This window comes from Gracilinanus agilis, chromosome 2 (assembly GCF_016433145.1).
Source record: "Gracilinanus agilis isolate LMUSP501 chromosome 2, AgileGrace, whole genome shotgun sequence".
Lineage (NCBI taxonomy): Eukaryota > Metazoa > Chordata > Mammalia > Didelphimorphia > Didelphidae > Gracilinanus > Gracilinanus agilis.
The window spans coordinates 213,768,054-213,793,817 of NC_058131.1; the positions used below are offsets into that span (position 1 = coordinate 213,768,054).

General features: G+C 39.5%; 1 pseudogene; it reads left to right on the plus strand.

Annotated features, from left to right (window-relative positions):
• The window catches only part of LOC123233482, a 142,957-nt pseudogene extending 118,555 nt beyond the window's left edge, over window positions 1-24,402 (plus strand).
• Window positions 24,403-25,764: the final 1,362 nt, after the last annotated feature.

Below are 25,764 nucleotides of genomic sequence, written 5' to 3' on the forward strand. Positions count from 1 at the left end.
CAACTGCCCAACCAACTGTCAGCAACTGACAGTCTGCAACTGATGCCAGCTCAGCAGGGGGCTCTCTGGTTCCTACTTCCTGTCACTGTGGGCTGATTAATCCCTACACATCTCTATGGTAAGAGGACTCTAGGTCCCACATTAAATAAATTAAAGAATTCCTTTTTACACTTTGGTCCATTATCTCTATGTCAGAATGTGAAGAACATGCTTCATTAGACCTCTGGAATTATGGTTGGTCATTGCTCAACATTTTTTCTTTACATTAGTGTTATTATTGTATAAATTGTCCTGGTTCTTATCACCTTACCGTGTGTCAATTCATATGTCTCTACAAATGTTTCTACAATTGTTCATTTTGTTATTTTTTATGACACATGAATATTTGATTATATTATACAACATAATTTGTCAGTCATTCCACAATTGTTTCCAGTTTCCTTAGTTTCCAGCTCTTTGCCAATACAAGGATAATTTCTCTAAATAATTTTGTATATACAAGTCCTGTTTTTTCTTTTTAAATCTCTACTGGCTTACTCCTACTTATCTGACAGCTCCTCAGTGTTTTTTGCTTGATCTTCATCCAGGTCATGTTTGCTAACTGTAAATGTCCCACTGGGCTTAGTCCTGGGTCCTCTTCTCTCTATTTCATTTGGTGATTGCATTGGTTCCCATTTATTCAATTATCTGCATCTTGATGCTTATCAGACTAATTTAGGCAGCTCTAACATGTCTGCTGATCTCTAGTCTGGCATCTCCAATTGCTTATTGCACTTCTCAAACTGGATGTCCAATAGGCATCTTAAACTCAGAATGTTCAAAACTGAACTCATCATCTTCCCTTACTCCCTAACTCTACCCTCTTCTGAATGTCCTTAATAATTTTGAAGGTATCATCATTTTCATAGTCACTTTGATTAGGGTCCTACCTAGGTTATTATCTTTAGCTCCTTACTCTCTCACCTTCATTCCCCATATCCGAACTGTTGCCAGAAACTTGTGGATTTTACTTTGGTTATGCCTCTTATATATGTTTTCTTTTCTCCTCTGATATAACTGTCTCTTTGGTGCCAGCCCTCATCACCTCATACATGGAGTATTGAAATAGCCTGCTTGTTGGTCTTAAAGTGTAAGTAACCAAGTTACTTTCCTCACATCCCCATCTCAATAAACTCCAGTGGTTTTCTTTTACCACCAGGGTCAAATATAAATTCCTATTTGGCACTGAAATTCCTTCCTAACTTGTCTTCCCCTCCTATACCTTTTTAGCCTTCTTTATACTTAATACTTCTTCTCCCATCTACTCTGTGATCCAGTGACACTGGTCTCCTTGATGTTCTACAAACAAAATACTTCATCTCTCATTACAGGTATTTTCATTTTATTGTTAAGTTGATTAGTTGTGTCCAATTCTTCATGATCCAACTTGGTGTTTTCTTGGTAAAGATCCTGGAGTGGTTTGCCATTTTCCTCTCCAGCTCATTTTATAGATGAGGAAACTGAGACAAATAGAGTTAAGTGACTTGCTTGGGGCCACACAGCCACAAAGTATATGAGGCCAGATTTGGACTTCTATGACTCTATCCACTGAGCCCCCAGTGGTATTCTCATTGGCTGTCCCCTATTCCTAGGAGATTCTTCCTCCTCATCTCTGCCTCCTGGATTCCTTCAAGTTTCAGCTAACATCCTACTTTATACAGGAAGCCTTTCATAATCTCTTTTAATTGTGGAACATTCCCTATGTTATCTCCAGTTTATCCTGTATATCTTGTTTGAACTTAGTCACTTTCATGTTATTTCCCCCATTAGACTGTGAGTTCCTTGAAGGCAGGGGGCTGCCTTTACCCTTTCTTTGCATATCCAGTGCTTAGTACAGTGACCAACACAGAGTAGATGCTTTCTAAAAGTCTGACTGAATGAAGGAATTTCAGATAGTTTAGTGAAGGAATTTCAGATAGTTTAGTGATTCTTAGATGATCATTCCTTGACTGGTTTTCCAGGTCAGTTATTTTTGATATATATATATATTTTTTTTTTCTGTTAAAATTGTTTTATTATTTCTTGTTGTCACATGAAGTTATTGCATTCTAGTTTTCAAGGAGTTCAGATCTTGGATGAGACTGATTACCATCTATTCTAAACTCTTATTTCTCCTTGCCATTCTTTCTTCTCTTAGCTCTTATAACTCCCTTAACATTCCATTTGGTCTTGTTTCCATTTTCCTAAGTACTCTGAATCCTTGTAGCTAGAGCATTCATTTCCCTGAAACTGTTATTCATTTCTTTCAGTCCTATCTAACTCTTCAAGACCCCATTTGGGCTTTTCTTGGCAAAGATATTCTAATAGTTTGCCATTTCCCTCTCCAGCTCATTTTATAGAGAAAGAACTCAGGCAAATAGGGTTAAGTGACTTGCCCAGGGCCTAGTAAGAGTCTAAGGCTAGATTTGAAATCAGGAGGATGAGTCTTTCTCATCCAGGGTCAGTGTTTTATCTATTGCTCTATCCAGCCTCCTCTATCTGAAACTTTACTTATAGTTATTGTGGAGTTGCTGTTCTCTTTTATATTCTTGGACTTCTTTCAATCCATATATTCGTACATGGTGGTCAGCATCTTGTTTTGTTCCCTCTTTGGGGTTTTTGGCTTATATCAGCTTCTGCTCTCTCTCCTGTAGTCTTGGATGATGGAAGCAGGCCCTGCTTCCTCTTGGATGTGATGTTTAAGACCAGGTACTACCTTCTTTCAGGAATTCCTGAGTTTCAGTTCAGTTTCCTGGTGGCTGAATTTAGGTCTGGGCTTCCACCCTGGGTTGGTTCAAGCAGATGTTATTGATGGTCCAGCTTGTAGGCTTCTTGACAAGCCCTGGCAGCTTTGCTTCACTGACCCTTTTTCTATTGTGACTCCTGCTTTGGCTTGGGTACATGCTGCCATTCCTGGGTGATGCAATGCCTGAGCACTACACTGTTTTGGCCTCTGTCACCCTTCTGCTTTGCCTTGGGTGGGATGCTTAGATGCTTTACTGCCTAGGCATTGCATTGCATTGTTGTAGCTCAAGTCAGACTGACAAGGTAGAGTCTGGCTACTGGCTTGTGTCTACTGCTCTCAATCTGTGCTGTTTGCAGCCTTTGGCTTCTTTGTAGCCTGGCTTATCTCTGCTCACCTCTGCCTCACTTAAATCCAATTTATACTCTAGTCAAAAGACATCAGCAATGCCATTTTTGTCCTCTTTGAGAGTGAAGGACAAAAACTAATCAACCGTCTCAGCTCGTACATTTTCAACCTTTTTGGTGCAGTCCTAGACTGGATAGAAATACTTAAAGATGGTTCTGTTTGATTTTTTTAGTCATTGTTCCTTCTGGTTCATTTTTATAGCTTTTCTCTGGGATGTTTGTGGGCAAATTGGGTTCCTCAAGGAGTCATTTACTCACAATTACCTCTTATTATTAAGATCACATGTTATTTCTCATATTTATTTATAACATTTTATTTTCTATTATAGTTCTGTTTGTATCTTGAGGATACGGTAGGATCTGGACCTGTGATTTCACAAGAAGAAGTGTACTCCCAATTTGGAAACTCCCTTTAGCAATCTGTGAACAGATTGGCACATCTCCTCTAATTTACAGTGTTAGTTGTTTGAGGCATTAAGAATTTCAATGACTTGTCTAGGGCCACATATCTAGTCTGTGTCAGAGGTAGGATTTGAGTACAAATTTTTCTCACTTCAAGATTGGCCCTATGATACCACTTTCTCCATGTCTTATGACCACTATCATGTCTCTAAAAAAGTGGGAATTTTGACTTATTCGTTTAGACCTCTCTTTTCCCTCTCCACTCTTTAGTTTTATTGCAGTCCTTTCCTCGCACAGCCCAGAGCCTGCTAAATAATTATTTGTTGAATATAATCCTACAAATGGTTTCTTTTCGTGTTCATCAGATTTCCCCTTGACTTTGAACATTTGGCACATACTTTTCTCCAAAAGAATCACTCCCACGTCCCACCCACCCACTAGTACTTCACAAAGTTGCTCTTTCAGAGAGAACAGAAGAAAATGAATGGAAGTAGAATTCAACCATTTCAAGAAATAGTTGAAAGAGCAATGCTACCAAATAGACCTCAGATCCTGCCTCTGCTACCCCCTTACTATCAAGTCACATTTTTCCTGGGCCTCAGTTTTCTGATATATAAAATGAAGGGACTGAACAAAATAAGGTTCCTTGTAATCCTGAATTTCTATGATTCAACTTATTTATTTTTATCATGGAAATACCACATTTATGTATTTTGGGGGAACAAATTATAGACAAGATTATCTCCTGCTTCTTTTTTAGTGGTAAAATGTCCCCTAAAAAGGAAAAACAATGATGCAAAGAGGTAAAGTTTTGAATGTAACCTAATAATAACTGACATTTCAATAATGCTTTATTGGATAGCTAGATTTAGAATTGGAAGAGGAAGGGGAAAAGCATTTATATAGCACCTTCTATGTGTCAGGTTGTCTGCTAAATGATGCAGTAGATAGAGCACCAGGCCTGGTCAGGAAGACTTGAATTCAAATCCAACCTCAGATACTTACTAGCTGTATGACTGTGGGTAAGGTACTTAATCTTGTTTGTCTCAGTTTCCTCATCTGTAAAATGAGCTGAAGAAGGAAATGGTAAGCCATTCCAGTATCTTTGCCAAGAAAACTCCAAAATGGAGTCACAAAGAGTTAGACATGACTGAAATAGCTGAATTCTTTAAGGTTTGTAAAGCACTTTACAAAATGTGATATTTTATAAGATCCTCACAAGAATCATGGAGGTCAAGTAATTGAGATTTTGTAATTTTTATTTTACAGATGAGATAACTGATATTCAGAAAAGCAATGCTGCTAAGTAGATAGAACAAAGGACTGGAAATTTGGAGATATCAATTTGATTCCTACCTCTGATTTTTCAATCTTTCCATATTCTCTGTCTCTTTCTCTCTTCTTTCTTTCCCCTTACCTTCTGTCTTTTTATCAATTCTGAGACAGAAGAGTGGCAAAGGCTAAGCAATCAGGGTTAAGTGACTAGCCCAGGCTCACATATCTAGGAAGTGTCTAAGACCAGATTTGAACCCAGGACCTCCTGAGTCCAGACCTGGTATTCTATCCACTGTGCCACCTAGCTGCCCATGGAAAGCTTCTTTTATCACAAGTTCCTTGGAGTTGTTCTGGATGCTTGCATTGCATTGCTGATAACAGTTAAGTAATTCACAGTTGATTATTTTATTTTATTACTGTTATTATGTATGACTTTTTCCTGTCTTTGCTCTTTTCATTTTGCATCACTTCATATGTCTTTCCAAGTTTTTTTTTGTGATAATCTTGTTTGTCATTTCTTATGGCACAATAGTATTCCATTACAAGCATATATCAAAACTTGTTTAGCTATTCCCCAGTTGATGGATATCCCTTCAGTTTCCAGTTTTTTGCCACCCCTAAAAGAGCTGCTATAAATCATTTTTGTACAAGTAGGTCCTTTCCCCCATTTTTATCTCTTTGGGATATAGGTCTAGTAGTGGTATTGCTGGGTCATAGAGTCAGAATAGTTCCAAATCGTTCTTCAGAATTATTATATCAGTTCACGGTTCCAACAGTATATTTTTCCACATCTCTTCCAAAATTTATTATTTTTCCTTTTTGTCATTTTAGCCAATCTGATAGATATTATTGTACCTTAGAGTTGTTTTAATTTGCATTTCTCTAATTAATAGTGATTTAGAACATTTCTTCATATGACTAAAGATAGTTTTAATGTCTTCATCTAAAAATTTTCTGCTAATGGGAAAGGATTAGCTTGTACAAAAATATTTATAGCTGTTCCTTTTGTGATGGCAAAGAACTGGAAACTAGAGGGATGTCCTTCAGTTGGAGAATAGCTAAACAAATTGTGGCATATGATGGTGATGGAATATTATTGTGCTGTAAGGAATGATGAACAGGATGATTTCAGAAAGAGCTGGAAAGATCCATATGAACTAATGTAGTGAAATAAGCAGAACCAGAAAACATTGTTAAATAGTAACAGCAGTACTGTGAAATGATCATATGTGATAGACTTAGCTACTATCAGCAATACAATGATCCAGAACAATTCTGAGGGACTTATGAAGAAAATGCTATCCACTTTCAGAGAAAGAACTGTTGGAGTAGGAATGTAGATGAAAGCATATGGTTTTTCACTTTTTTATTTAGGTATATATTTTGGGGTTTTGGTTATGGAATGTGTTTTATGTAATAATATATGTATAACCTAGATTGAATTGCTTACCAGCTCCAGGAGAGGGGAGGTGTGTAATTAGAATTTCTGTACTCCTGAACAACAATTCCCAACATCCCGTTTTGGAGATAAGTTTTGTGTAGACCCCACCCCTTGCTCTCTCTTCTCTCGTTTTTGCCATCTGGTAAACTTGTCTTTACTCAGGCTATACTTTTCCTCTACTTAAAGTGATTATTAATAAAACATAAAATATAATACTTGGAGTTATTGGATATTAATTTTAATTTTACATTTCTGGCAACCACTGAAGTTGGAAAAAGAATTTGCAATTTTTTTAAGATAGATTTTATTTTTTATTATTTTTTATTTTTTTTAAACCCTTAACTTCTGGGTATTGGCTCATAGGTGGAAGAGTGGTAAGGTGGGCAATAGGGATCAAGTGACTTGCCCAGGGTCACACAGTTAAGATAGCTTTTGAGTGAAGGAAGAGAGTTTTCCTGGTGGTGGTGACCTGCCCACCACAAGAGCCAGGGACTGGCATCTCTGCCCACCCTGTGCCCTGGCTGTAAGTGCTCCTTGCTGCTGCTCCCAAGCACTGCAAATTCATGGAGGTTCCTGCATGGAGGGTGAGACCTAAATCCCCCTTTCCCTTGCTTGCTGCAGCTTCCCAAGCCGAGTTTTTTTTTCCAAGAGCATCCCCTTTCATGCTGCCAAACCCCAAACCCAGCCTGGCTAACCCAGGAGGATTTCCATGCTTCTGGCTATGGGGGTGGGGACTGAGGTATCACAGGGACCCTGGTTTTACCCCTGTGGGAGGGAAGGGACAGAACTCTTCTCTGAAACATTCCTTGTGAGGATTTTACTCCTAGGTAGTGCATACTAGGGTAGCACCACCTATGTACAGGAAGTAGAGATTGCAAGCGTGGCGCAGTTTCCTGCTTATCTCAAACAGTTCCTGTTTCTAGAGAGCCTTAATAAGCTCATGTAGCTTTAGGATGTCTTTTCTTGCTGCTGTTCCTGGGGGTTCTTGTATTGATAGGATACCTTGCAGTTATTAGTTTGAGTAATCTTGAAATTCAGAGGGGAGTTTCATCTCCCTACACCCCTTTGTTATTTTTGGCCTGCCCAGTCTCTGCAACACATCCAATATGGGTTTGTTCACATTATGCTCAGTGCAGGTATGAGGAACCTCAGAAATGTGATCAAAGGAATTTAGATGGATGATGATTCTTGGGAGAGGAAGGAACCTTAAGGACTCTGGAGGTGAATTTTAAGCCTTTTCTGTCTACATTGCCTTACTGATGTTAACTGTTTGAGTTTGTTCCCCTCCAAATAGTGTAAAAAGGTAAATAAGATGGGTGACTGGGATTTTACTTAACCCAGTCAAGGGCGATGATCTTTTCAGGCTCAGAGAGCAAGATGGCTATTTTCAGTCCTAGGCCAGTAGATAACGACTTTGACTCCACTTAAACGGTAACAGGTTTATTGTAAGTTGTTGATTAGGGAAAGGTAAGGTATGTGAACTAAGGATTCCCTACTCTTAATAAACACTACATTTTCCCCACCTTCTGACTCTATAAAGAGTCACTTTGGCCCTCAGCAAAGCTGAGATTATACTAACTCCCTCACCGTCTCAATTTTCTCCATCTAATCTGACTTTCCTAGGCTAAGCCCACATTGACTGTAGTCTCTAATGAAAGTCACAGGTTGGTGAGGAGTCAGGATCAGGTGTTAGGCATGACCTAGTCACCTAGGTGAAACTAATGTCCACTACAGCAACTGAGCAGTTCAGGTCACTGACATTGATAATTCCTGCTTGAGACTTGTCCAGATGTTGTATCAGAGTATAGGACCAAAGATGGATATCAGGAATTGACTAGTTAATCACAGGAATGAGTTGTAGATCAATGGGAGGAAAGAGCTGGGTTTAGGAGATGTGTACTTCTCCAGAGTCCAAACCCACTCCCTGATGACAGTTACCTCCTTCAGAATTCTAACCCAGGATTCTGAGAGCTTCTCCTGCACTTCCTGGTTCCTTTCATTCCATAAACTCTGTAACTCCACTCTGGTTCATTTCCTAATTACCAAATTCCCAAATTCCTATCTATCAATAGTGAAAAAGTCTATAATGCAGCTATTGGAATTGGAGAAAAAGACTCTTGAATTCAGTGCCTGTATCCTGTCACATATATTGTATTTGCTGATTGTTTGTTTTAAGATTTAATTTTGTTTGTTAAGTTCACATATTAATCTAATCTAAGATCTTCTGTTACACTAAATCATTTTAAGTTACTGTGTTTTGGCCATTAGCTATATGTGCTGTTACATTGTCTTTATTTGTACCTCCCCCTATGACTATACTGGAGAAAATACCATTGTAAAAGTCCATAAACAACTTGCACAAACCCCATTTCCATGGCAAAACCATAGATCAGTGATTCCCAAAGTGGGTGCTACCGCCCCCTGATGGATGCTGCAGTGAGCCAGGGGGGGAGGTGATGGCCACAGGTGCATTTATCTTTCCTATTAATTGATATTAAAATTTAAAAAATTAATTTCCAGGGGGCTAAGTAATATTTTTTCTAGAAAGGGGACAGTACGCCAAAAAAGTTTGGGAACCACTGCCATAGATCCTTATGGATGCTGGGTTTGTCATCAGATCCAACAAGGTTGCATGTTGCCTTAACAGCATTTTGTTCCTTTTTGTCTTTGTTAATTGTCACCTAGATGATGATGGATGGACTCCAACAAACTGGTTACAAACTGGATATAACCCTTAGAGAATTTAATGATCTAAGCATTTAAATTGATTTTAGGGAATCTTTAGAGATGATTTTCAGATATCTAATAGCACCACTACCTCTGACTGATTATTTGCCTTCCTTTGAGTTGTTTGTAACAAGAGGTAAGGATCCATTTAGTAGTTGAAGTAGTTGAAGTGAAGTGCAATAGCACTATTGTATTCCTCATCTCCACATTTATTAAAAATGTAACGGATGAGACATCTGAAGTGATTTTCACTATTGTAGTCCTTGCCTCCACATTGCAATGGATGAGACATATAAAGACATGCCTTTTATGGTGTTACAGTCTCATACCAGAGGAGGGAGGTTTCCCAAAGGGGTTAGTTATCTTGTGATGGGATATAATCTCATCTGGGAGGTGGGAAGGTTTTCCCAGGGGGCTTTGTACCCACTAGAAGGTTTTTTAAAAAATATTTGTACTCTTCAGCTTACTCTATCCTTCTACCAGAATGATCTAGATTCTTGGTGACATTTTAGACCCAAAAGGTTTTCATCAGCAGTACAGAGATTTTTTTTTCTGGTTTTTCCTGCCACATTTTGGAATGATGGCAGTAATTGTTAGAAATATCTTTGCCAAGGTTTACAGATTGGCTAGATCTGGAGAACTTGTGACAAGTATTCATAAGATTCAAAGGTTTTTTAAATGTCAGATAGCAACAAATGTGAATCCCAGTAATAGCGGGTTTGTTTGCTATTGTCATTAAATGTGTTTTTGTGATTTGGGGGAATTTTTATACTTCTTGAATGTGCATTACCCATTTTACTACTGTTTTAAAAAGTTTTTACTTAGTGAAAATTATTTGCACTCACACTGTGGATCATAGCTAAGTTAAAAAGGAAATGGATCTCATTTTGGGGTGAGAAATCTTTGTATTCTGCCTCTCCTTGGCTGACACAGTGTGTTACTGATTGTAAACTATGTATTTTTGATTTAAAAAAATTATTATTGTTTTCCCTTGTATGTGCAATATAGTATTTGAGTTTTCTTTTTTTTCTCTCATTTTTTGTACCTGAAGCATGTGTTACCAGTATTAAGGTTTTTAAACATTTTGTGTAGCTGGAGTCCTTGTTTAATTGACCCCTAGTCCCTCTGGCTGGGGCTTCTGGAATCCTGCTGGAGTAAATCCAGGGTTGGAGCAAATAGTTTAGCTTGTTAAGCTAGATTTCTTAGTCTGCCCTCTTTTCTCATTTCTCTACTTTCACTCTTTCCCTCTATTTTATAAATAAATTGCTATAAAGTCATTCTGACCTGAGTCATAATTTCACCAACCACATTTTTATATAGTTAATACAACCTTTAATTTTAACCCTTACACAAGGTAAGATCAAAATGATACATGATTTAAAAATAAAGGGTGATACCATAAACAAATTAGGGGAACATGGAATAGTTTACCTGTCAGATCTATGATTAAGGGAGGAATTTGTGTCCAAACAAAATATAGAAAACATTATGAGATGTAAAATAGATAACTCTGACAAAATAAAAAGGGTTTACACAAACAAAACCAATGCAACAAGATGAGAAGGGAAACTACAAACTGGAGAAAAAATTTTATAATAAGTTTCTATGACAAAGGCCTCCTTTCTCAAATATGTAGAGAACTGAGTCAAATGTTTAAGAATACAAAGCATTATAAAATTGACAATGTGTTGGAAAGGAGAGGATTTCATATGTGCTTCTTACCTGAGTATCTAGCTATACTATTGTGGCCATCTGTTCCTTTTACTTGTCAGTACTATGTTATAACTTCTGATGTGCTGACTGTTTGATTGACATCCTGCAACCCCCATTCCTACAATCCTCAATAAAATCAGTTCAGCTCAGTTACTCTCTCTCAGACCATCTGAGAAGGAGCTGAGCTGCTGACATGCTGAGACCACAACAAAGTTTTGTCCCTGTGTTTCTTCTCTCTTTCTCTCTCCTCCTTTTATGTCTTAATCTCTGGCCTGTAAACTTAATCCATTACTTTCCAGCTTCTCTCTGTTGGTGATTCAAATCCATATGAGAAATATGTGTAGAGCGGCTCTCTACATATACTAGACTGAGAGAGTCATGGGTCAGGACAGTTTGGTATATAGCCAACAAGGCAGCAAACATTTATTGAGTGCTTACTATGTGCCAATCCTTAGAATACAGATACAAGCAAAAACAAAGAGAATCATGAATCCCTACCCTCATGGTAATTGTAGTGTAATGAAATATAATGAAACATTGTAATGAAAGAGGACAATAAAAGGAAATTAAAATGGGAGGGAAAGTAGAGAGGGGAGCTGGAAGAAGGATTGTGTATGTTGAGTCATGGTGGAGAGAAAAGTCTGGAGAGTTAGAAGTAGATCCCAGAGAGGAATGAGATAAACATAACTGACTTGAGTATTTTTCTTAAAAATGGAGGTTCTAGGAGGAACTGGTCAATCAGAGGAACTGGTCATGGAGTGGAGCGATATTCTATAGTTAGAAGGCTCATGGAGTCAGGAGCAGAGTCTAGGGACGAGGGAAGGTGTGAATATGGATGGTTTGTGTACTTTCCTTAAATAGAAGATGCTTAATAAATGCTTATTTTTAAAAAAATAAATTTTATCAGTCTTTTTTTAATACTTAAATTTCCCTCTATATTCCCCTTCCCTGAAAATCCAAGTCTTTAAGACTTTAAGAAGACTTTTTTTTTTTTTAAACCCTTACCTTCTGTCTTCGAGTCAATACTGTGTATTGGCTCCAAGGCAGAAGAGTGGTAAGGGTAGGCAATGGGGGTCAAGTGACTTGCCCAGGGTCACACAGCTGGGAAGTGTCTGAGGCCAGATTTGAACCTAGGACCTCCTGTCTCTAGGCCTGGCTCTCAATCCACTGAGCTACCCAGCTGCCCCCTTTAAGAAGACTTTTTTAAAAAAGAGATAACATGAGTGGTAATGTACACCTGAGATTCCTGTTATTGGGGAGGGTGATACTGGTGGATTAATGGATCTAGGAAGTTCTGAGTTATGGTAGACTAAGCCCATTAGCTGTTTGATATAAGTTCAATTCCAAAATGGTAATCCCATTAGAGTAAGGGATCACCAGGCTGCCTAGCTATTCTTTAGTTGTTTCTAGTGTGTCTAACTCTTCACAACCCCATTTGGGGTTTTCTTGGCAGAGATATTAGAGTAGTTTATAATTTCTTTTCTATCTCATTTACAGATGAGAAAACTGAGGCAAATGGGGTTAAATGGTTTGCTTAGGGTCACACAGCTAGTAAGAATCCGAGGCTTACAGATGAGAAAACTGAGGCAAATGGGGTTAAATGGTTTGCTTAGGGTCACACAGCTAGTAAGAATCCGAGGCTAGATTTGAACTCAGGAAGATAAGACTTCCTGGTGAGGGCCAGCACTCTATCTACAGCATCACCGCCTCCAGGCTGCCTAAGGAGAGGTGAATTGGCCCAAGTTAGACAGAGAGCAGGTCAAAACTCCCATTAGGCCACTTGTTCACTGCTTTACTTTTTAGCCTGGGTAAGAGAGGAAAGCAAGCATAATCTTACAAAAGAAAAAAGAAAGTAAAGAAAAGAAAATGAACTAAGAAGAGGAAGATGAGTAGAAAAAATCAGCAAACCTAATCAATACATTGAAAAAGATCTGATCATCCATATCAGTGTTCCACATATCCATGCCCTTCCTCCCACTCCCTTTGTAAATGCATTGCAACATTCATTTTTGGCTATTTTGTGGTGGTTTTTTCATATTAATCACAGTTGTCAGTGTGTATATTGTTTACTTTCATGAAAATGCTTAGTGATTGATTATTGCAGAAGGGACTGGGAGAGGGATCTCAAAGTGATGGTATGTTAGATATAGCATCTTAGGGCCAGGCAAGAGAGTATGTAACAGTTGTTTGAATTTGTACAGGGCTAGAGCACCACTGTGGGAAGGAAGTGAGCCTCCTATTCAGATATCCATAGAAAAAACCCTGGGCACCTAACCCTAGTTATGATTCTGGAATTTAGAAATGTAAGGGACCACAGAATTAACTTAGCTCAATCTCTTCATTTTTCAGGAAACTGAGGTCCAGAGAAGGGGACAGATTTGCTTTATGTCAAATAAGTATTAAATATCAGAAGCAGATTCCATTTTATTCCAAGTCTATTACTCTTTCCACTGTACCACACTACCTCTTTGGAAGACCACTGGTGGCTGATTCTCTTTTCATTTTTAAAAATGGATAAGTATAAGGGAGAGGTGGGGGAGCAGGGGAAAGACAATGACAGTTGCAAAAAAAATCTATCTTTGTTATATTCCTAGATGCTCAAATCAGGCAAGCATCCCTCCCCTCTTCCGTTTCTACCTCTGCTGATTTTGCCATCACCAGCTGTAATCTGTGTAACAGTCCCAGGGGCTCCATTGTTGCTCCTCCTTAGATAGGAAAAGGTTCAGTTCCAGCTGTCTGCAAATTGCCTGACAGAAACATTTTTGGGAAATTATAGTGCCTTGTGTGGGCGGTGATGCAAGGAGACTTTTTTTTTCAGATTTAACACAGGATGCAGATACCTGAGTATTCAACTGCCTCCTTTTAAAGTCAATCTACTCAAGTAGATGGGAGGTTCAGATATTCTGGTGAGGGGTGGAGAAGAGAGACTGTTCATTTGGCACAAGTAAGATGTTGGATGAAAGAATTCAGATCATGGAATCTGAGAACTGGAAGAAATCTCACAAGCCATCTACTCCTACTTATCTTGGAATAAGAATTCCTTTTGAGAACATCTCATAAATGACCACTTAGCCTTTACTTGAAGACCTCAAATGAAAGGGACTTCACCTCCTCTTAGGTCAGTCCATCATACTTTTGGACAGCTCTGATTGTTAAAAAGTTATTATTGAGGGGGCAGCTGTGTCGCTCAGTAAATTGAGGGCCATGCCCAGGCCCAGAGATGGGGAGTCCTGAGTTCAAATCTGACCTCAGACATTTCCTAGCTGTGTGACCCTGGGCAAGTCACTTGACCCCCATTGCCTAGCCCTTACCACTCTTCTGCCTTGGAACTAATATACCATATTGATTCTAAGACAGAAGGTAAGGGATTAAAAAAAAGTTATTATTGAGATTAAGCCTAAATTTGCCTAATCATTAAGCCAATCTGTTGAATCAAAACTGTTAATCATTTCTCCTAGTATTATAGTCCCTTTAAGTCAGGGATCCCTAAAATTCTTTTGTGTAATAGACCCCTTCCCCAGTCTGGTAAAGCCTATGGACTCCCCGGAATGATATTTTAAAATAAAATTTATAATAAAGGAAAATGCTAAATTTCAGTTAGAGATTTTTATTCCCCTCCAAGTTTATGAAGTCCCCAGGTTAAGAATTCTTGCTCTAAGTCTTCTCTTCAGTGGGCTAAATATGTTCAGTTCTTTTGGCTAATCCTCATGAATGGAAAGCATTTATTGTAGACTTCTTTGTGCCAAGAACTGTACTAAGCACTGTGGATACAATGTGAGTCCATCCTTGCCCTCAAAGAATGGAGTTTCAATTAAAAAGTAAATTTGTAAGAAAAAATTCAATTCTACAGCAACATTGCCCTGTTCCCTTAGCTCAGATATTGACACACTGATTTCTATTTTAGGGAAATCACTCCTCTGTGAAGACTGTATGTGAAGAACGGTGCCTCCTTGGCGGTTCCTTTCCACTGCAGGTGAATGGTATGTTGGTATGTTGAACGAGCCGAGTCTAAATAAAGTTCATCTACCTTTCAGCTCAGTTTGTCAGCAACCTCCTGCTTGCCCAGAAGTTTTTCTTCTAGTGTCTCAATCTTGGTCTGAGCCGCTTGTGTTTCAAGTGAGCCGTGATCAGTAACTAAGCACATTCGGCTCTTCTTAGCACAAGTTAATCAATTCGATTTGTCACTGCACATTTTGCTTTCTTTACTGATGAAGGTCTGAAGGGAATTCATTCTTCCTTGAGAAGCTGCACAGTCAGGCTCTTCCTTCTAATTCTAACTCTTGCCTTTTGTCTTTCTTTGTAGGAAATGTGCTCTCTTCCCCTGTGTGTTCCCTGTAGCCCTGTTAATCCTTCCTCCATGCCTCTGGAGTGCTCTTGGGAATGAGGCTTTCCTCATGGCACGTGCTCCAGGCCCTTCTCTAATTCTCTCACAACCCTAGAGACTGGCCCAATCAGAATTGGACTCTGCAGGGTGACCAATCACAGGCAGCATTAAAGTCTGGTTTATCAAAATAGCAGAATCAGGTACTATTTAATTGGAGCCAAATAGGGCAACATCTTACCTGAGTTAAGGGAAGAAATAATTTCAAAGGTGTAAGATTAGCTGAAGCCCAAGATCAGGTTAGTACCGAAATAGAGAAATTCTGTCAAAATTAAGTTCCATAGACTGGTCATCTTCTTTTGTCTGGCCTGCTATCAAACAGGGCAGAGTCCAATGAGACTTATTTTTGTCATTTATTTCACCATATGTCTATTAATGCTGCTTAAAGATACATTAGAAGGCAGCTAGGTAGCACAATGAATAAAGCCTTGGACTTGGAATCAGAAAGACTCATCTTCATGAGTTCAAATCCAGCCTGACACTAACTAGCTTTGTGGCCCTGGGCAAGTCACTTAACCCTACTTGTCTTAGTGTCCTCATCTGTAAAATGAGCTGGAGAAGGAAATGCCAAACCACTCTAGGATCTTTACTCAGAAAATCCTAAATGGGGTTCACGAGGAATCAGACATGAAATGACTGAACAACAACAAAGATACATTATTATTATTATTTTGCATTTTTGAGTCATATTGAGCTTGTATCCTATTAAATTTCCCATGTCCCATTCATATGAGCCATGATTCCTCCACCCTAATATTGTGCCATTGATTTTTCTGAGCCCAACTTTATAACTGGTACAGTAGAAATAGCACTAAATTTAGTTCTAGGATCTACTTGAATAACCTGGAGCAAGTTACTAAACTTCTCTTGGACTTCATGATTTCAATTTTAAAATGAAGGTGTCAGACTAGATTCTTTTTTTTTTTTGTATATATAAATTATGTCTTTCATGTTTCTATTTATCAGTTCTTTCTCTGTTATGTCTTTCATGTTTCTATTTATCAGTTCTTTCTCTGTAAGTGGACATTCACAAGTCTTTCTTCAAATATTAATTCTGGAGCTATACATAATGCTCTTTTGGTTCTACTTGTTTTATTCTTCATTATTTCATGTAGGTCTCTCCAACTTAAAAAAATTGATATAGGGGGCAGCTGGGTAGCTCAGTGGATTGAGAGTCAGGCCTAGAGATGGGAGATCCTAGGTTCAAATCTGACCTCAGACACTTCCTAGCTGAGTGACCCTGGGCAAGTCACTTAACCCCCATTACCTACCCTTACCATTCTTCTGCCTTGGAGTCAATTGACTCCAAGACGGAAGGTAAGGGTTTTAAAAAAAATTGATATACTCATCATTTCTTACAGAGCAGTGGATTTTATGTATATATATATATATATATATATATATATATATCACAACTTATTCAGCTATCCCCCAGTTGATGGACATCCTCTCAATTTCTTGCCAAAAAGAGAGCTGCTAGAAATATTTTGGAACATATAGGTTCTTTTCTTTTTTACCCAAACTGCTGGGGAAATAGAGTTAGCAATGGTAATGCTACATCTAAGGGTATACACAGTTTTATGGCTCTCTGGGCATAATTCCAAATTGCTTTCCAAAATGACTGGATAAGTTCATAATTCAACCAATAGTGTATTAATGTCCCCAGTTTTCCACATTCCCTCCACCTTTTGCCATTTTACTCTTTTATCATTTTAGCCAGTTTGATAGGTATAAGATATCTCAGAATTGTTTTGATTTTCATTTTCCTAATCAACAATGTATTTTTCATATAACTATACATGGTATTGATTTCTTTATCTAAACAATGATGCTTCATGTCTTTTGGCCATTTATCAATTGGGGGATGGCTCTTATTCTTATAAATTTGACAAAGTTCTCTACATATTTTAGATATGAGATTTCTATCTGAGAAATTGTCTATAAAATTTCCTCCCCCAATTTTCTGCTTTCTTTCAAATCTTGACTACACTAGTTTTATTTATATAAGACCTTTTCAAGTTATCATGTTCAAAATCATCCCTTTTTACAATTCGCAATGCTCTCCATTTCTTATTCACTCATAAATTCCTCTCCTGTCCATAAATCTGGTAGGTAATAAACATTCCTTGTCTTCTAATTTGCTTATGATATCACCTTTTATATCTAGATCATGTATCCATTTTGATCTTATCTTAGTGAATGGTGTAAGATGTTAGTCTATATCTAGTTTCTGCCAAACTATTTTCTAATTGTCCCAGCAATTTTTACCAAATAGTCAATTCTTGCCCCCCAAGCTTGGATCTGTACTTTTATCAAATAGGACTAGATTATTTCTAAGTTTCTTTCTAGTCCTAAATCTTATGGCCCTAAATATATCTTGTTAGATTTGTATTATCATTTTAGCTAGGGATCTTTTTAGATAGTCTCTTCCACAGAGTTACCAAAGTGATTTTCTGTGGATTTTTTCCCTTTAAAAACTCTTACCTTCTGTCATAGAATCAATATCAAGTGTTGGTTCCAAGGCAGAAGAGTGTTAAGGACTGGTTAGTTGAAGTTAAGTGACTTGCTCAGGGACATACAGCTAGTACGTATGCCAGATTTGAACCCTGGACCTCTGGTCTACAGGCCTGACTTTTTATCCAATAAGTCACCTACTTACCCTGTGATTTTCTTTAAGTACAGATCTTACAATGTTATATTACTATGTTACTCCCCTCCTCAATAAACATTGGTAGCTTCCTCTTGCCTCTATGATGAAATTTGAAACTCTTCTGTTTAGCTTGAAAACTCTTCAAGATCTGTCCCCACCCCATCTTTCCAAACACAATGGAAATTGTTCCTCATCCTAGATACTTTGTGATCTGGCCAAATGGTCATTTCTCTTCCTCACACAGGACAATGCCTTGGATGTATTACATGCCTAGAATGTGCTTCTTTATCAATTCTACCTTAAATAATACTATTCTTCCTTTAAGAATAGATCAAGCAATACTTTCTGTAGGAAGCCTTCACCGTTAGTGCCTTCCCTTGCTTCTCCTTGATATAGTTTCATTTTTTGAATCATCAGCACCTAGCACAATGCCTGACACTTAGCTTAATGAGTTTTTGTTGACTGATATCAATTCTATCATTGAACATATTAGATATTCCTTCCAGCTCTCTAGAATTCACAAATTGTACCTGATAAATATTGTATAGAGTAGAATCAAGGATAGAGTCCTAGGATATTTTTCTACAGATAATTCTCTAAGTTTTATTATTTGTTGTTGTTGTTGTTCAGTGTTTTTTCAGTGGTGTCTGACTCTTCATAACCCCATTCAGGGTTTTCTTGGCAAAGATACTGGAATGATTTGCCTTTTGATTCTTTAGCTCACTATTCAGGTGAGGAAACTGAGGCAAACAGGATTAAATGATTGGTCCAGAGTCACATGGCTAGTAAGTGTCTGAGGCCAGATTTGAACTCAGGAAGATGAGTCTTCCTGACTCCAGACTTGGAAATATATCTACTGTATCACTTAGTTGCCCACCAAACCTCTAGGTTAATACTGATTAACTAAGTCAGTTCTATTCACTATAGTTTTTTTATAAGATCAGCAGCAGCCACAATCATACCCATAAATTCTGTCATTCTTCTGGATTGTGGTTCATGCAGGCCTATGGGACCAGAGTCCATCGGGGTGTTCTCTTAGCAATGCCTCCACTTATCTTGGGTTCCAGTTCTCTGTTGACCCCTTTTCTTCTCTTTTTGGTAGGAAATAATCTGTATCAGAAGTACCTCAGAGGCACTACAGAGCATGCATAAACATTCTATGCCTGTTTCCAGTTGCCTAACCATGTGTTAACTAGGAAAATGAGTCTCTTTAATAGAGGAAGCAAAAGCACAGAAGGCTCAGAATACTTCTGTATTCTTTCCATCATCTGCTATCAGTCAGTCAGTCAATAAATATTTATTAAGTGCTTACCATGTGCCATTTGCTGTACTAAGCACTGGGGATACAATAAGAGGCAAAAAGCAGTCCCTGCCCTAAAGGAGCTCACAATCAAATAGGAGAGACAAGAAGTGAATATATAGGTACAAACAAATGATACACAGGACAAGCAGGAACTAGTTAACAAAGGGGAGGCATTAGAATTAAGAGGGGTTGGGAAAGGCTTCCAATAAAAAATGGGTTCTTAGTTGGGACTTAAAGGAAGCTAAAGAAGTCAGCAGGCAGTGATGGAGATGAAGAGTATTCCAGGCATGGGGGACAGTCAGAGAAAATGCTCTGAGCTGAGAGATAGACTGTCTTGTTTGTGGAATAGCCAGAAGGATATATGATGGGGAGTATGAAACCTGGAAAGGTAGGAAAGGGTTGGGTTAGGTAGAGCTTTGAACATGAAATGGAGCCTTTTATATTTGATTCTGGAGGCCATAGGGAGCCCATGAAGTTCACTGAGTAGGCAAGTGACATGTTCAGACCCACACTTGAGGAAAATCACTTTGGTGCTGAATGGATGATAGATGAGAACAGGGAGAGTTTTGAGGCTGGTAGACTTATCAGCAGAGTGCGACAACAGAATAGGAACGAGGTGATGAAGGCCAAGGGAGCTGGGAGTCACAGAGGCTAGAGTGATTTCTGAAGTCAAGAAGATTCATCTCCCAGGGTTTGAATATGGCCTCAGACACTTATTAGTGGTTACTAAGCAGGCCATTTAATTCTGTTTACCTCAGTTCCTCATTTGTAAAATGAACTGGAGAAGGAAATGACAAACCACTCCAGTATCTGCCAAAAAAAAAATCCCAACAAACCCAAATGGGATCCTGAAGAGTGGAACATGACTGAGACAACTGAACAATGACAGCATTGATGATGAGGGTTTACGCCAGAGTGGTGGTAGTGTCAGAAGAGAGTATTTGAGAGATGTTTTCTTTTTTTTTTCCTGGGACTCCATTCTAGGAGCATAGAGCCACAACCAGTAGGCAATGGGTCACACTGTCGCTCAGGGTCACCCAGCTGGGAAGTGTCTGAGCCCGGATTTGAACCTAGGACCTTTCGTCTCTAGGCCTGGCTCTCAATCCACTGAGCTAGCCCAGCTGCCCCTACTTAAGGTTGCAGTTTCTTTAACAGATGTAGTTTTTACAGGGTGGGGTTGCTAGCCCCACGCCCAACCCTCCTCCTTTTTCATCCGGGCTAGGGACTGTCCTTGGCCCAGGAGTGGTAAGGGTGGGCAATAGGGGTCAAGTGACTTGCCCAAGGTCACACAGCTGGAAGTGTCCGAGGCTGGACTTGAACCTAGGACCTCCAGTCTCTAGGCCTGGCTCTCAATCCACTGAGCCACCCAGCTGCCCCATTTTTTGAGAGATGGTGCAAAAGTGAAATCAACAGCATTTGACAAAGATCGAATATGCAAGGTGAGAAAGAATGAAGAGTTGAGGATGACGCCCAGATTGAGGACTTGAGGGTCTTGGAGGATGACACTGCTTTCTGAAGTAATAGGGAAGTTATGAGTGGAGGGAGTTTAGGAGCAAAAATAACGAGTTCTAATTTGGATATGTTGAGTTTAAGATGTCCACTGGACACTCAGTTTGAGATGACTGAAAGGCAGTTGGAGATGAGAGATTGTATGTCAGCGGAGAGGTTAGGGCAGAATACGTAGATCTGAGACTTGTCAGTGTTGAGATGGTAATTAAATCCATGGGAGCTGAGGAGATAACTAAGTAAAGTAGTATAGAGGGAAAAGAGAAGAGGGTTCAACCTTCAACAGAACCCTGAGAGACAGCTATGGTTAGAGTAATTTGGAGGATCAGAGGACAGAAAAGGAGTAGTGTGAAAGGCAGTAGAGTGATGTCTCTCCAGGAATAAGTGGTATTAATATGAAAAATGATAAAGGCTGGTATAAATATACAAATTAGTATTTTAATTAAAGCCATGCTGATAGATAAAATCATTAGACCACGCGCTTGTAAGCATTCAAAACTGCCGCCACCCCCATTACTCTCTCCTCTTTCCTGGAAGCTCCTACTCGCCCAAGAGAGCACTTCCTCCTAACCCAGGAGATTTAAACCCTCTCTGCTTCGACGTAGACCTCCCCATGCCCCCAAAGACCCGGAAACGGAAACAGCTGGATCACGGGAAATGTAGTTTTGATACATTTCCCATGTCCATAGAAATATATACACGTCTAGATAGCTTTTCCCAATTTTCACTTTTACAGTGGTAAAAAAAGACTTTTACAGTCTCCAAAATTAGACATGAAAGTATCAAGGAGAAGGTGATTAATTGTCAAAGGCTGCAGAGAAATCAAGAGGAATAGGGATTGAGAAATCCTTTCATTGTCTTACTCACCCTGAGCCGAGCACTTCTACTCTTTCTTTGTTTTCTTCTTGCCTCCAACATGGAGAAAAACTGCCCTTTGAATTTGGCCTTTGTCATAAGTTTCAGTTCATTCTAAACTTTGGCATTCCTGACGCTAGACTTAAAGGACTATGCCACAGCTCTGTATTTCTACCTCAGTTTCCAGCCCTCGATTTCATCTTCTATACATGGCTCGTTTTCTCATTGAAGTTTGTTGGTTCAGACACATCCATCTCTTTTGACATCTTTCCCTTTTCTTCCTTGTTGAAGTCATCTGTGCTCAGTTCACCTGAATTGTGTTCTCAGGCAAGGGAACACTTCTTATAGTTTGATGTGGTTTTCATAGATCAAAAGAAAGGATATGTGGTAGCCCATAGTCTGAGTTTTCACAAGGGAATCATCTCAAGAGGGATGGGAGACTCCTGAAACCAAAATTCTGTTCTCTAGAGCTAAAATTAGTACAATTACAAGAGAGTTTTGATCCATGATTCTAACTGGAGTGGGGTATTTCTTCTCCAGTTGCCCTTCAACTTGCCCTTCTTGTCTTTTCGTTTAGTCCCAAGCCACTGCCCAGGGTTCCATCATTATGTTCTTCCTCTCCTAAGGCCTAAAGTCTCTGCTTTTATCTGCTGTCTTCTCCTAATCTTGGCCTTCTTTTGAGGATTAGGGGATTAGGGCCTGTCAGCCATGTTGTAAGGGCACAGTTTGGACCTTCTGGCAACACTGCACTTGGGATGGACTCTTTGCCAGCCTACTCTATAATTGAATTTGCCCCAAGAACAAGATTTTCTAGTTATGCCTATGCTGATGAGCAACACAAGTAATTTTGACAGGAAGAAAGAGGAAATAACAAAGGAAATTTGATGGAGATAAATTGCCATACTTAGATTTTAAAAATGCACAGAGAAGATGGAAATAGGGGCAAATAACTGAGGAAGAAGAAGGGGCACAAGGCTATGACAATGATGCTGGGGAGGTTAAAGTCAACATGTCAGTAAACATTTACTAAGCCTTGCTTTTTCAGTCAGATATGGTTCTAAGCTATTGAGATGTTAAAGGAAGGAAGGAAGGAAGACAGAGAGAGAAAGAAAAGGCAAAAAACAATCCATACCTTCAAGGAACATCCATTCTAATGGGAGTTAACATGAAAAAAACTATATACATACCATATATACTGAATAGATCCATTTTGTCGAATTTATGGCATGTGTGCCAGAAGGGGCTGCTCCCTTCACCCCCCTCCATCTCTCCTGAGGATATTTTTCACATCACCTGCCCCTCTGCCCATCAGCCCAATGGGAGTGCTTCCTCCCTTCCCTGTCTGGGGTAAAGGGATGGCTCACATGCTACTTGAAGGTGCAGTTTGGGTACTCGATCTCTAAAAATTTCACCAACATTGGAATAGATGAAGTGATTTGAAAGACTAAGCATTAGCCACTTGAGAATTTCTCCTGGAGGAGGTGGGATTAGAGTTGAGCCTTTAAGAGGCTGAAGTGAGGGTCAGAGTGTTCTAGGCTTGGACAAGTCAGGGAGAAGGTACAGACAGAGAGGTAGATGGGGCAACCTGGCCAAAGAACTGCAAGTAGCCCAGTGTGGCTAGAATGCAAACTATAACAGGATCAGAAAGGAAAGTGCCAGGTTATAAAAGAGCTTTAAATGTCAGAGAGGAGTTCACAGGCCACAGCAAATCACTTTAGCAGCTTATAAAGACCCTTGGATGCTGATATAGGTATGTATATGTATACATGTGTGGGGGTTTGGATAATAATAGTGTCTATCTCTCGGGGTTATTGTGGGGATCAAAAGAGATAATATTTGTAGAGAGCTTTGCAAACCTTAAAGTGTTAACTTCAAGTTAAAGTTAAAATTTTAAGTTAAAATGTTTATTATTATTACCAGATTGTCTCAAAGTATCCTGGAGAAGAGGAAAGTGAACTGGACTTGGAATTTTTCAACAAAAGACTGGGTCGTAGCTCTGGTATAGACATTTGGAAATTTAGTTCTTTGAGCCTTGGTTTCATCATCTACAAAATGGGTATAATAATATTTGCATTATATATATGCATATACATGTATATATATATATATAATATTTGCATTACCTACCTTAGAAGGCTCTTAAAGGGAAGGAAAATAGTTTTGTAAAACTTATAAGAGGTAGCTAGGTGGCTCAGTGGATAGAACACGAGACCTGGAGACAAGAGGTCTTGGGTTCAAATTTGGGCTCATATACTTCCTATCTGTGATCCTGGGCAAGTCACTTAACCCCCATTGCCTAGCCCTCACCACTCTTCTGCCTTGGAACCAATACTTAATATAGATTCTAAGACTGGAGGAAAGGATTAAAAAAACCCCAACAATTTATACTTATAGAAAATTAAAAAAAAATATATAGTATTTGTTGTTTCGTGTCTGCCTGCTTTGTAAACTACAGAGAGTTTTAGAAATCGAAAGGATTACTATTTGAATCTAGTTTAGCTGAAACGTACTCTCCCCGGGGCGCCTTTTAGCTGCAAGAAGGGGTTCGGGCTATACTTTACCTGGTGCTAATCCCACAGCCCATTAAGAAACCAACTGGGTCCCTGCCATCGGGGCCGCTATTTCCATCGCTGCATAATGGGAGCCCCAGCTCGCTTGCACGTTGGAGGTGTTTACTGCTGCCTACTCCTCTTCTGGAGTGTGTCTGGCAGCGGGGACGGTTTATAAACCCAGACTGGAAGAAGGATGTTTCGTCTGGACCACTTAACCTTCCCCTCCCCGCCACCTCGCCTTGCCTGAGGAATGGATCCCGGCAGTGTGGCGGGCTAGGAACTTCCCTCCGTCGGGGAGGAAGCTGTGGGTTCGGTGCTCTTTGGCTTCTGCGGCTGGAGCAGGCGGCCCGTCGGAGCCGCAGCTTCCCAGCCCACCGCAAGCTGAGCTGCAAATTGCCTCTTTCCCCCATGCTGAATACACAGATGTAGCCACGGGGAATAATTAACACCTGTCCAAAGCCAAGCGCCGCTGGGGAGTTCTACTGAATCCTTTCATCAGAACTCGGAACCCAAAGCCTATTGTGCTCCAAACTGCTTTCTGGGTCTCCATAGAATAGCTTTGATTTGGAAGAATTAGAAAGGCATTGAACAAAAGGAAAAAGAAGAAAAAGCTGGTGTTTCGGGTGCTGCCCTGGCGCACACTTTCCCAGAGTTTCAATGGGATTAAGAGCTGAAAGAAACTCTAGAGGTCCAGTCCAACCCCTTCGTTTTACAAAGAAAAAAACTAGAGGTGGGAGAGGGGAAATGATTTGCCTAAAAGGTGGTAGAGTGGTCTCTGAAGGCGGGTTTTCTCACTCCAAGTTCAAAGCTCTTTTCACCATAATGCTGCTTTAACTTATAGATGAGGAAATCCTAGAGACAGGAAATGACTTGCTGAAGGTCACGCAGTTAGAGCAGGTATTTAAATAGAGGAGGCAACAAATAGAGGCGGTACTCTTATCCAGCTTAGAGTCAGGAAATCTTGAGTGCAAATTCTGCCTCAGATTTACTAGTTATGTGACTGGACAAGTCACTTAAACCGCTGTCTGCCCAAGTCTTCTCAAAGGTAAAATGGGGATAATAACAGCTCCTCTTTCCCAGAGTTTATCTCAGGATAAAATGAGATAATAAAATGAAATAATATTTGTAAAGCATCTGGCACAATGTTGTTGTTCAGTCCTGTCTGACTCTATGTGACCCCAGGGATTTTATCCATGAGGTTTTCTCGGAAAAGATACTGCAGTGGTTTGCCATTTCCTTTTCCGGTTTGTCTCCATTTTACAAATGGCACATAGTTGGTGCTTAATGCTGGTTTAATTTCATTCTAAATTATTTCCTTTTGTTGTGAGAGAGCTTTATGGTAAAATCCTGTATCTCGATGGATTGCCCTTGTCAAGAATGACAGACTCCAATAACTAGCTTAAAAATAAAAGAGAAATTTATTAATTTGGAAGCAATGTTGTACGGTTGGGAGACAAGTGCAAGAGTAGACATTGTCTCCTAGAGGAGATGGATTCTGAGCTAAAACCCTTTAGACAACAGGGGCTAGAGGAGGTGGGATGAGGTTAGGCAGAAGTGGGGATGTTTGTCACCTAACCAGGGATAGAGGGATGTTTTGTGTCCTGAAGACTCAAGGACTGACCTGGAATAGTTTAGGGGATGAATAGATGTCCTACATACAGCCTGATGCTATCAGAGTATAACTGGGAGATGTATATCTGTGTCCATCTCAAAATCTAGGGGAGAATCCAAGGATACTAATTCTCTCAGGGGTCTTTCCTTATTGTGGGTCTTTAATGCTCAGGGTCACCT